Source organism: Cupressus sempervirens, chromosome 5, assembly GCF_028749045.1.
Source record: "Cupressus sempervirens isolate cs-2001-9-10 chromosome 5, ASM2874904v1, whole genome shotgun sequence".
NCBI lineage: Eukaryota > Viridiplantae > Streptophyta > Pinopsida > Cupressales > Cupressaceae > Cupressus > Cupressus sempervirens.
The window spans coordinates 417,061,492-417,075,978 of NC_143122.1; positions in this window are offsets into that span (position 1 = coordinate 417,061,492).

The following is a 14,487-nucleotide window of genomic DNA, read 5'->3' on the forward strand; positions in this document are numbered from 1 at the left end:
ATTCAAGAATGCACAGACGTTCTATTGGTTGAGCAGGATGCACATGTTATCTAGAATTCAGTATATGTGAAATGTCATAGAGGATGGTCATAGAAAGGGAGAGCATGATGGTGTAGACGTCTACATCAAAAGATCCTTAGCTCGTGAATAATTAAAGTACAAAGATGGAGCAACATTGATAGATGCAAAATCTATCATCCAGTGGTGTAATGCGACAATGAAGATCTAGGTAAGGAAGGTGAGTCTATGGTTCATAGATTTTTTGGTTGATAGATAATACTTGCTAAAAAAAAAAGATTGTTGAAGTATAAAAATGAGGGAGATTTATGAAACCTATCATGGAACATTCATTATTTTGTCACTGATGTCAAACCTACTACTTGCTAGTGAGACAATTGCTAATTTGGTCGGAATGTTATCATTTGACTGATTGATGAAGAGGATTTGAAAAGAAAGGATAACAAGAGTACCTAAAGAAAGGTTGATTTATATAGTGTATAAAATGAGCACTATGACCAAGTAAGACTTTGATTATATGGTGTATAAGAGGAGCACTACGACCAAGTAATACTTTGATGATATAGTGTATTGTTTATCTAGTTAAGGCTATAATGAAAAGATACTTGAGAAAAGATAAGAAGAAGGATAAGCAAAGAAATGTGTCTGCCAACCCTGACTGAGAAAATAGTGGAAGTTGAGAAATTTAGTTCAATCCATGCAAAATGTTAGTTGTGGTCAAGCAAAGAAAAATTTAGTATGTGCTAAGCAAATGAAATCTTAGCATGTATCGATTGTTAGAGAATGGGAGTAATGACCAAGCGGAGACTTAGTTCATGCTAAGCATCTTAGTGTTGATTGAGGATCAGAAGATAGTTATTGCTGAGCAAACAACATGTTATTATCGAGTGATAGTATAAAGAGTTTGATCAAAGATTTGGTGAATCTGAGCCAAAAAAGTTGATTTCTTGAATTATGTAAAGCGTGTTGAAGATAAGTATGATGAGTTGGTGGCATAGAATTCAAGATATATTGTTTGAAGATGAATTTGAAAGAGGATTGTAAGGGAAATTTATAGAAGGAACAAAATGGAAAAGAGGAAGGATTTGATGAATCTAACCTAACCCTAAGATGGATTATTGTGATGAAGTTTAAAAAAAACAAAATTCTCTGTATAAGGAGATAACAAGCCAGAAGAAAAATGTCAGAATGTGAACCAGAGATAGACAAGGAATTTTGGAGGTGTCACTCCATATGGGGGCCGAAGGAATGAACCTGCAATAGGCATACTAATCATGGAGGCTTAAAGAGGTGAAGGCTTGAAGAGTGAACAAGAAATCATAGATGAAGGCTACCAAGTAGTATGGAGAGCTGAATGAGAGATATGTAACCTACAAGTGAGTTGTTTTGCTATAAGATCAAGTCCTGCTATTACTTTCTAGCAATTGTATGTGTCTGGATAAACCCTTGGGATTAAGGTTGACCTAATAGCCATAAGTAAATCCTTTAATAGGGTGACATTCTAATGGAATGTTCTAAAGGCCTCTAACAAGGATCACTTTTAATTGGGTGATTGAAATCCTTTAATCAAGGTCACATTTAATAGTGTGTATTGTAACCTTTAATAGGGTTGGCTCCTCATAGGGCTCACTTTAGTAGAGTGAAAATTGGTAGCATATTACTGGTGATTTTTCCCAAATTGGGTTTCCAAGTTAAATCCTTGTGTCAAATTGTGTGATTGAATTTGTGGTATTTCATGTTTACAGTTTTGCAAAGTTCATTTGACCTAGGGTAGTAATATAGTAAGGTTTGAGAAATTGAATGATCTAATTGATGCATGCACATGTATTTGCAAAGTACTACAAATTTTTATCTGTACATTTAGACCTTGGATAACTGATTCACCCCCCTCTTAGTTAGTCTAAATTATTCCAATAGATATTGACATTGCACCATATGAGGAATCGTGCACACTAACATGATCAAGTTGCAATCTTTTAGAAGCTTTGATGCAAGTTCATGGAGTATCCACACACACAAAAATGGTATGCTTTTGTTCATCATGTGTAGAGGAAAACCAAGATGAGTGTGAGTCAACTGAATGGGTGGAAAAATTGGATATATGAATTTTGGACCCAATTGACACCTATTGTCCCCCACAAAGCATTGGAAACAATAGAGATGGATTCATCCATTGAATTTGAATGCTCGTCTGTTCTAGTGCAACATGGTAATATATATCTATGTAAATTCAATATGTAACTTTATAACTTTTTCATAAGTATTTGCTGAATTAATGTGTGCAGTATGTACATTTATCACTACATGCCATGTTTTTACTATTATTTCACCTAAAGACAATGAAGAAGGGACAAACTATTATTTGTGTCATTGTGTCTAGGCCAATTTATTTTGGATCTCTCGATTACAGATGGTGAAGGTTTAGAGTACCATATAGGTGCAGTGGTTGTAATCAATACATGTCTTAGATGATATTCTATGAAGAACCCTAACTTATGGTTATTCAAGGATTGGCAAATAGAGAGGAAGATTCTTCATTATTGAAGCCTTGTTACATCAAATGTCCACTTGATAAAAAATGGAGGAAACCCACATAATATGACTCTTTGGAAGGTTCACGAGTCAGACCATGAGGCATACTTGAAACAATAAAAATGTAGAGCACATCCAACTAGTTCATTAGATTGAATATAATTACAAAAACATTTGATGTAACATTTATATTTCATATTTTTTTTGGACAAGACCAGAAGTTTTCTCTCTTAGCTATTTCCTACCAGTACCTTTTAGAGCTAAGTTGTACATAAAAATTAATTTCATTAATATAAAGATATGAATATTATTGTCTACTTGAAATATTTGTTTACTTATATTAAATTAGATCCATTATTGTCTAGTTGGAAAATTTGTTGACTTTTCTTAAATTAGATCCAACCTTGCAATCAAAAGCTTTTAGATTATTCGGTCTTTGATTTATATTTCATTTTTACTACACATTTCTACTCTATTACTTCCTCATCCCATCCCATTGATCGCTCAAATGTTTTTGAGAAAGCTAGACGAAATTTACCCTGAGATTCATCAAATGTCACAGGGAAGTGATGTTTAATGGGGAATATCTCATAACTCATGTGAGGTATAGATGAAATGTTGGGTGCTACAAGATCTTCTTGTTGATCTCTTTATTTTTGGAGATTCAGTTTTGTTTTGATTTTGTGGCCCCATCTCGGGTGATGCTAAAACTTGTAGTGTTAGCTAGTACAAAATCACCAAATAGTGAATCTCTCTAACCATTCATTGTGGGATCAAACTATTTACTCAGTTAGCTTTGAATGGCTAGGTAAACCCTAGTGCCAAGCTTTTCCCATCCTATTGATCACTCGATCTTTCTTGGGAATTCTAGATGGAACTGACCCTAAGAGTCACTAAATGCCATAGGGAAATAATCTTTGATAGGGCATATCTTGAAGCTCATGCAAGATATTGATCCAATTTTGGGTGTTAAATGATCATGTTGTCAACACCTACAATAACCTATCTTACTTTTCTGAGATTTAATTCTGTTTTGACTTTGTGGCCACATCTCGGGTGATTCTGAAACTTGTAGTGTTGGCTTGTATAAAGTCACCACCTGGTGAATCTCTCTAACCATTCATTGTGGGATCAAATTTTCTACTCCATTAGCTTCAAGTGGTTGGGTAAACCTTATTCTTAAACTTTTCCCACCCCTTTGATTGGTCAAACATTCTCGAGCACACTAGATGAAATCGACCCTAAGAGTTACTAAGCCATATGATAGCAATCTTTGATGGAGCATATCTTAGAGCTTGTGTGAGGTATAGATGTACTTTTGGGTGCTATAGGATTGTGTTGTTGAAACCTAAAATAACCTGTCTCTTTTTGGAGATTTAGTTCCATTTTGATATTGTGGCCCCATCTTGGGTGATGCTAAAACTTGTAGTGTTAGCCAATATAAAGTCACCAACTAGTGAATATCTCTAACTATTTGTCATGGGATCAAACTATCTACTCTATCAGTTCCAAGTGGCTGGCTAAACCTTAGTCCCAATCTTTTCCTATCTCGTTGATCACTCAAACATTCTCAAGCACGTGAGACAAAATTGACCTTGAGAGTCACTAAATGTCATAGGGCAATGATCTTTAATGGGGCATATCCTGGAGCTTGTACAAGGTATGGATACAATATCAGGTGCTAAAGGATCATGTTTCAACACCTTTAATAATAGCTCTCACTCTTTGGAGAGTTGATTTTATTTTGATTTTGTGGCCCCATATTGGGTGATGGTAAAACTTGAGTGTTGGCTAGTACAAAGTTGCCAACTGGTGAATCTCTCTAATCGTTTGTCATGTAATTGAAATGTCTACTCTGTTAGCTCCAAGTGGTTAGGTAAAACCTAGTCCCAAGCTCATCTAATCCCCTTGATCACTTGAACATTCTCAAGAACGTTGGGCAAAATTGACCCTAAGAGTCACTAAATTCCATAGGGAAATGATCTTTGATGGAGCATATCTCAAAGCTCATGCAAGGTATCAATGCAATGTTAGGTATTTTAGAATTGTATGTTAATACCTATAATAATCTCTCTCTCTTTTTGGAGATTTGATTATGTTTTGATTTTGTGGCCCCATCTCGGGTGATGGTAAAACTTGTAGTGTTGGCTAGCACCAAGTTTCCAACTAGTACATTATTCTAACCATTCATCGTGGATCGAATTTCCTGACCTATTAGCTCTGAGTGGATGGATAAACCCTAGTGCCAAGATCAACCCTAGTCCCAAGATCATCTCATCTTGTTGATTTCTCAAATTTTCTTAGGCACACCAGATGGAATTAACTTTAAGAGTCACTAAGAATTGTGTGTCGATACTTGTAAGAATGAAAAAGATATGAGAAGTTAAAGATGACATCCTATGGGTGTAGAATCCATCAACATACAAAGGAGGTCAAAGATAGTGTAGTCAATTCATAGTAGATAGTGACACACAAAATATATGTAAGAAAAGATGCAAGAACTGTAGCTACAGGAATCATAAGAAGAGCATATATAATGTGTTTCCATGAATGAAGCTGTCAAAGAGATGGATAAGCAAGGAATTTTGATATCAAATTCTATAAATAAATTTTAAAAATTATTTCAAGTCTTCTCATGTTGTGAAGATAAAACATATATAAACTCTTGACATGTTTATGATGACACTAAGATTCAAGCTTAGACATTTACATAAAGGAGCCAACTCAAGATTCAAATTTCAATGTTAATTGTATAACAATAATAAGATTTCAAGTATCATTATTTTCATCCCAACAAAAACTCCAAAAAAGTTACTAATAATCAAAAGTACTCATAATTTTTACAATCTAAATACAAATTAATATCATAGCCATATTCACATGTCAAAAGATACTATCAAAGCTTATTATAATGATTCCTACCCTTATTTTAGATGCAAATTACATTAAAATGAAATACATGAAATAATTAAAATGTAAACGAGAAAAACAAGATATATATTACAATAACCAACAATATCATACATGAACAAACCAATGAAACAAATTTTTAAGCCCAATAATGTCATGCATCAAAGATATTTCATACATCAAATATATATTGTCATGCATACATCAAATGTATGTCAAATATGTCCACTAACATAAAATTCAAGATATATGTCCACTAATGTCTGTACGTGTGTCCATCCCTATATCTTCTTGTTCCCATGAGGGGAAGGAAAAAATCCCTAGAGGTCCTTGGTCGTCACATAGAGGGATATGATGGGGATATTGGGGTCTTTCTCACACACTCACTAGTCCTCTTGTTTATGCTCCTCTCTAACTAGAGTTGATACAAATAATGTATATATATGAAACAATAAATATTATATATTGAAATAAAATATATGTAGACAAAAAATTAATTATTTTCTTATCGCCATCAAACAGTCACTCTGTACTTCCACCTCAAATGGTTGCAGACGATTGGGAGTAACAAGGTCCTACAAAAATTCAATCAATATAATCACTCAATAATACTTATGAATACCATTTGAAATTTTAATACTAACTATTATAAATAACAACTAAAACTATGAAAAATCTTTCATACCTCAGTCAATGGCTCTAGAGTGGCCATCATAGAAGCAACTCCACAATCAATAAACTGGCAAAGATGAGGAGGAGTCTCTAATGTCAACAACTAAAAATCATATAATACTATATATATATATATATATATAATATTATATAATCAAATGAATTAAATTAACACAAAACAAATGAACCTCTATGAAGCTTGTATCATGCCTAGGCCTAGAGTCCATTATGAATGTTGATGGTCTAGTAGAGAACTAATGCACATGGATACAATTTTTTCGTCAATCCTTCATATGATTACTTAATAAATATATCTATTAATTCAAACAATTAAATCGATACATAGGGACATAAAATGGGACTGGGGAATTTCTACGAGGGCCATCAACACTCTTACCTTGAATTTTGAACAATTTCAAGACATTGTAATTTATTAGTCATTCATTTACATACAAAATGTGATCATATTACTTCATTATAATTGTAAAAATTTACCTTTGTGTCAATGTCAAATGTCTCACTTAGGAAGTCATCAGTGACTAGCCCATCATCCATAGTATCTCCAACATGACTTCCAAACATGCATAAGGATGCACATGTGGCTATGAGGCAAAGAAGGCTCCTCCTCAACTAATGGACTGACGTAATCAATGAGGGTCTGTGTCAAAACATTGATAGTACCTAGAGTACTAGTCTCTACATGTTCCTTCACAACTAAAGGAAGAATGATATACTCATCCTGTGGATTAACAAAAAGTGCCCAAACTACATTAGGGTCACGATGTGCCCCCAACCTCTCAAATGATGACCCTCCATCTCTACCTTGAGAATCTAACATGTCAAAATAATTGGGGATCTCCCCAAGAAAGAATTCACAATATAATTTCCTTAACAAATATATTGGAAACTCATGATTATTTCAAAGAGGGGCATCAAAGACCATATACCATCTATTCCAAAAGTTATTTCTAAAATCATCATGGATGCACCAATGGATGGAGAACCTTTTAGTTTTAGTATTAATAGTGTCTTCTTCTCCTTGCTTTTTAAACAATGCACTATGTCATTTTTCATTACAGCTCCTTTTTTTTTACATCTTCATAGGATAATTTGTTTGCGTAATATCTTCTTTGTTCTTCTATCTTAACATGCCAAATATCCAACTGACCACTAACATAAGCTACGTGGCTTACAATGGACTCAAGGGAGGATGCCAATTATACTCTTGTAGGATTAGTTTTCTCATGAGCTTTTAACCTTCCAATGATTGATTCTAACTAATTTTTCACTCTTTCTATTTCACTCATCATATTTTCCTAGGTTCTAGGAGGAGGTCTTGCAATCGATGAAGGTTGTGAAGGTTCTTGCTCTTCCTCACAAGAGTTTTTATTTTGATTTTGTGGAGGATTTTGTTGATCAAGCTAGGGATTTGGATCATTTGATGGTGTAGGGTTTCGTGGTTTATTATGCATATTTTATGATAGGAAACCAATTGTATTTTAAAAACTAAATAAACTTGAAGAAAAACTAAAAACAACATACAAAACAATGCAAAAACAAGGTTAAAAGACATACTCGATGAACCTGATCTTGACCTCTAGTGACAAGGAGGAATTTTGAGGAGGAGAGAGAGAGAGAGAGAGAGAGAGAGAGAGAGAATATTTTACCTTCTACAAAACACATATGGGTTGTTGGGGATAGAAAAGGCAACTAGCAAAATAAATGATAAAAAATATAATGGGTCGTGGGTTGCATATGTTTTATGTTATTTCACATAACGCATGTATTCTCTTGGGCTCCACAAGCCGAAGGCATGTGGAGCCCAAGCCATAGTGCATACACACTATAGGAAATTTTGAAAAATAATATGGGTGTCATATTTTTGGCACCACAACCTAGTGTAATTGCCCATATAATGTCTCGGTCCTTGTTAGAGGACTAGGCCCCATTAAAATCCTTAAACTTATTAGGATTTGGTATATACAATTACAGAATGTATACAAGATGAGCCCACTACCCAAACATGCAATTATACAATACAATTCCTTTATACAAAAGAGATAGATACAAAAACCTCTTACTATTGATATCTTCAATATGTGATCTTTCTTTTATTTCTCTTCACATACCTGTAATCATACATAATAATTCACATCATATATTTCACATAATTATCAGATATCACTTTCACATTACATCACATAATACCATCTTTCTTTTATACCCTTTCATTTCACAAATCTTGCCCTATTGAACTTCAAGCTTTCACATGCTTGGTAAAATACAAAACTATTTCTTGCTAACTTAGGGTTAAGATCTTGGATGTCATCCCTAATTAATTAAATAATTATTTTTAAAAAAATAATAATTCTTTAACCTATAATTCACATTTCTCTATCAAGTTCTATTATTTCTTGTAAACTGTTTGTTTGGTAAATTCATCATAAGTCTTGTTGTACTATCCATACTATCATGTGCACTTAGCCATGTCATCATGAAACTCTATACTTTTCATATCTAACTACAAATGTGCCAAAGTTTAATTAGTGAAGCTGGCCAAACAAACTTCTCTATGCTCTACCAGATAAACTCTATATTAATTAGATAATTTTCTAAGTAAAACTGCCTTAAATTCATTTTCATGATCTGCTTTATTCATAGTGAAATCATGTTGCCATAAATAACAACATAAATTGATTACCTTAGCCAAATTGTAAACAATCTTCCTCTTTTTCATTAATGGCAACATGAGGGAAAATTGGCTAAGTCCAACATGAAACTTATCACTTAAAAGAATCTTCTTTTTTTAACAAAATTGTCCTTGACAAAAAATTTAAAACTACAAAACTATGGATCATCATATTACCATCTTTCCTTATAACTCCTAAATATATTACATTACTCCCCCTTTTACTTACATACATTTATGACTTATCTATACAATTTTCCATACATTTTCTCCCCCTTTGACATCAATGACAAAGATGTCAAAACTTGGATCTATACCTCTACATCAGGTTGATAGTTTCTTTAGATTCTTGAAATTTTTTAGCCATGAATCTCTAACTCCTTTAGATATGTCGAGAAGGGTGCAAAGTCCATAAGATGTAATCTCAACTGCATTTAAGTCTAAATAGACAAATTTCTCAAATGATGTCTTAGCCTTGAGACATTCTTTTATCTGTTGCTCCAATGTTCCAATTTTCAGAGATAAATTTCTTTGAAAAGTGAGAATCTCTTTTCAATACTTTTTTTGTCCATCTCAATGAGCCTTATCTCATCATAAATCCTCTCAATTTGTGCCTCAACATCTTCAATCTTGTGATTTGGCTGCTAAAGCTGACTCGGCAATGGCTCAAGTTCTTCATTTTTCTTCTTCAACTCAACATTTTTTTCCTTAGTGAACCTAAATGTTAGTGCACACTTAGCATACATTGTCTTTCCTTTTTGTTCACATTTTCTTAGTTCTTTGATACATACATCAAGATTTCCCAAATTATTTCTGATGTTTTGACATAGTGTTAATCATTTGTGCATCATGGTAGCCTGTGCTTGTATCTCTGCAATGTCTAATAGCTTGGTAAATTATGCATCAAAAGCTTGTATCATGACTTTTTCTCTATATTGGGGATCTAATCTTTGTTGGAATTACAAGTGGGAAAGGTAAACTTCTGAGAGGTGGGGGTGTATCAAGAGTTTAAACTTGGACCCATAAAACTTTCACCATTCATATATCACATGCATTAATATATTGAAATAACATGTAAAATAAATGCATCTAAAACATGTAAGCAATTAAACACAAACACACACACACTTTAACGTCAAATATGATTACCCAAAAACCCTCCAAATGAGAAGGTAAAACTGGGATGGGGATGACCCCCATAAATCTTTACTACTACAGCAATAAAGCATAGCCAATTAAGGTTACAATGGTTTGACCATGAAACATGATCTGCCCTATGAAAGGCCTGCCCTATTAATGGCTTACAATGACTATCAAGTCCCACCTTGTTAGAGGATTTCAACACCCTATTAGAAGTGTTCTTGGTTAAAGGACTTCTGATCACTCACTTGGAATGTCACCTCGTTAAAGGATTTGATAAGGCATGTTAGGACCACTCTGCTTAGGAGATTTAACTAAAATCACCTATCAAAATGTCTTAGCATAAATCTTGCAGTTGGCACTTACTCTCCTAATAACAGATCAGCTCTATTCATTCTGTGATTAATCCTCCATGATCTGGTATAACAATGTTATATCCTCTATCCTTTGTTCTTCACTTAATTGATTCAGCAATTCACTCTCACTGCTAAGTCAACTTGAATGCTCCACAAACTATCTTCTTCAATTCAACCATTTAATGCTTTCAACTCTCTTCACTCTCTCATAAAAATTTTAGGGCTTTGTCCTCTTTAAGAAGACTAAGGTGGCTTAGGGTTAGGTATGAATCTATCGCTGAGATTTATCCATTTTGTTTCTTAAACCTTCCAATTTTCTGACTAGTTACATGTAATTGCATAGGGAATCTGCATGTAGATTCATCCTTATCTTTAAAGAATCAAAATCTAACCTTATGTGGACTAAAAAATGGTTTACATAGTTCTTTGTGCCATAACAAACAAATATGTCCAATCTGTGTTACTCAGCATATGTAGTTACTGATTCTTGGCATACACTGTAATTCTGCTTCTAGCTTCGCACTTAAACTGCTCAACACCTACTATTCACTCGACACTTGAATCACTTTGCATGGTCTATCTACTCAGCACATGAGTGACTCGGACTCATTGCAACTTAGCATGCATTACTAGCTTAGCATAAACTAAGTAAATGTCTTAAGTGTGTTGACACTCAATTGTCAAAACCAATCTGAGATCAACAATCTCCCCCTATCACATGAGTGTCAAAAATACTTGAATATATACAAACAATTAGGGATAACTTTAAGAAACCCTATTTGTAAAAATGTATAAAAATTGGTGAATCAAACATTAGTTCAAGGGGGGGGGGGGGAATTCTATTGACAAATTTATTTTTTTAAGTAGGAAAACAAAAATTACTAACGAATTGTTTACAATTATTTGAAAATTCTATAAAATCTTGGCGAATATTTCATTATTGAAGAAAAAGTGGACTGACGTATAGAGTATATGTCTAAATTATTTCAAGGCCACTGTGAAGAAAGGGAGGGGACTTAGAGACCTGCCACATGAGTCTAATGGCACTTCAGGAGTATCAAATATGGAACTATCTTATTTACTATTAGATTTCAAGCAAGATATCATTAATGATGCAGCCACTCAACTAGATAACACGTAGGATAGAAGGAAGAAGGATGAAGGTGATGCCATGTTAGCTAAATTTTGTCCACACTGGAGGGAAAAGAAAAGGCACTATAGATGCGAGTTTTTTGCAAGCTTGGAGACACAACCAATGCCTATTGAGTTCAAAGCCATTTATGAAAATGGAGAGGTTCTCTATGTTCCTCAAAAAATACCATGGGCTCAAAGATAAGGTATGCCACAAGATCCCCTTCAAAGTTATAACAGTAACAATCAATGGAAAAATACTAGTTTTAGTGGAAATAATAATTGGCAACAACCTCATAGAGGTTGGTAGCAACCTTAGCAAGGCTGACAGCAACCTCAACAAGGTTAGTAGCAACCTTATCAAGGTTAGCAATAACCTTAGCAAGGTTGGTAGTAACCTCGGTAGGGTTGGCAAAAAAACCAAAATTGGAATACCCAACCTTGTTAGAAAGCTCTAATACCACCATCTCAACAGCAGGCTCTAATGCCTCCTCCCAAGAAGACTCAACTACCATTTCAACCTAATCCTAATCCCAACAACACCAAACAAACAACCAAAACAATAACAGAGCTATGCTATTTCCTTGAATGATATCCACTTAAGGTCAGGCACTACTCTTTCTTCACCCCAAAAGCCTATAATAACTGAAGTTGGGGATTACCCAACTGAATAGGTAGATGTGTCAAATTAGCAAACCTCTCCTGTGCCAAAGAACCTCCATTCCCTCATAGGTTGTGGAACAATACTAGCCTACAAAAAACCACACAGTAATTGATTTTCTTTATCAACTCAAGAAAATGACAGTACGGATATCATTACTTGATGCTATCAAGGAAGTCTCTATCTATATTAAAGCTATTAAGGAAGCATGAATCAAACAACCAGAAAGAAAGAAGAAGGATCCAAAAGCTATTCATGTCTTAGGACAATTCTCTGATTTAATGTTGGAAAAATTGATTGTACCTAAATATTTCGACCCTAGGAGTACTATGGTTACTATCACCATTCATGGGATGCAAGTTAAAAATGCTTTAGTTGACTTAGGAGCATCTATAAATGTCATGACAAAGAAGGTATTTTCTTTCTTGCATATCATTGGTCTTAGAGAAACACTAACCATACTTCAGCTTGTTCATAGTTCTACCATTGAACAGGATGGGATGATAGAATATGTCATAGTCACCTTATATTCTTGGGAGTATCCCATAGATTTTGTTGTCCTTTCCCTAAAGGCTAACATGGGTGGATATGCTTTAATTTTAGGGCAACCATGGTTGGCCACTGCAAATGCCTATATAGCTTGTCAATCTAGAAAGATGACAATATCCAATAGTATCCATACTAAGAACCTGACCTTATACTCCTTTGCTCAACCACTATTGTTAGATGACCAAGTAATCTGGCCAGACTTGGGTGATAAATATCCAAATGTCAATTCCATCCATCAGCTAATGATAATAGGTACAGAATCATTTGTAGGCTCTTGAGAAGAAGATGAAATCATTTCATCCATTATCATGAATGAATGTGGAGTAGAAACTCAAATTTTTCCTCAAGCAGAATGTGTCCTAGAAACTATATTACCACTTTTAAATGCATCCAAACATTTAGAAGCTTCCCAATTCCTCCACTCCTTTCCTTATTACCTCATAAGATGGATTCTTCTCATGTTTCCTAGTTATTCATGACAAATAAGATTATTAAGATGAAAGTTGGTCCAGAAAAGGAGCTAAATGTAAACAATTCCTTATCACCTTCCCATAAGAAAATTATATTGTAGTTACTACAAGAAAATCAAAAATCATTTGCTTGGGACTACATGGACATGAAAGGACTAGACCCTATGTTTTTTAATGATAAGATTTACATCAATCCTAATTTTAAACCTATTCGATAGCCTCAGAGGAGAGTTAACCCTATTTTGAGAGATATAGTTAAGAATGAACCATAGAAATTATTAAGTGTTGGTTTTATTTATCCCATTTCTGATAGATAATGGGTTTCACCCCTGGTTATTATGCCAAAGGAGGGAGGAAAATAAGGGAGCTTAATTCAGCCACTAAGAAAGACCACTTTCCCTTACCATTTATTGACCAAGTTCTTGACAACCTAGCTGGCAAGAAATATTTCTCTTTTCTAGATGGTTTTAGTGGTTGCAACTAGATACAAATAGCTCTAGAGGATCAAGAAAAAAAAAATCCACATATCCATGGGGTACTTTTACCTATTCAGTCTTACCCTTTGGCCTATGTAATGCCCTAGCCACATTCCAATGAGTTATCATAAGTATCTTTTTAGATATATCTGTTGATTGTATGGAGATTTACATGGATAATTTTAATGTAGATGGGACTAATTTTGAGGAGGAAAAATCCAACTTAGAGACGATACTCAAGAGATGCCAAGACTATAATCTTTCCCTAAATAGTGAAAAAAAATTGATGATGGAAGGAGTAGTAGTAGGTCATTTCATTTCATCCAAAGGCATCCAAGTAGATCCTACCAAGATTGAAGTTATTAGTACCTTTCCTATGCTAGAGAAGAAAAGGGATGTCCAAAGTTTCCTAGGACATACTAGATATTATAGAAGATTCATCAAGAATTTCAGTCAACTTATAGCACCCCATTATAACTTGTTAAACAAAGATTCTAAATTTTCATGGGATTCTGCATGTTCTATATCTTTCCTACAGCTTAAAGAAGTCCTCACCAAAGCACTAGTTTTAAGAGGACCTAATTGGGGATTGACTTTCCACATCCATACAGATGCCTCAAAATATGTTATAGGTGTAGTGATAGGAAAAAAGGTAGAATCACTTGAACATGCTATTTATTTCATTAGTAAAAATCTACAAGGTGCAAAGTTTAACTACACAATTACTGAAAAAGAGTTACCTGTAGTTATTTATGCACTAAATAAATTCAAATAGTATATTAGTGGATATGAAATATATTTTCATAATGATCACTCTACTATAAAGTATCCGATGAATAATCCTACAATATTAGGAAGATTAGCTCAATGGTTGTTACTTATG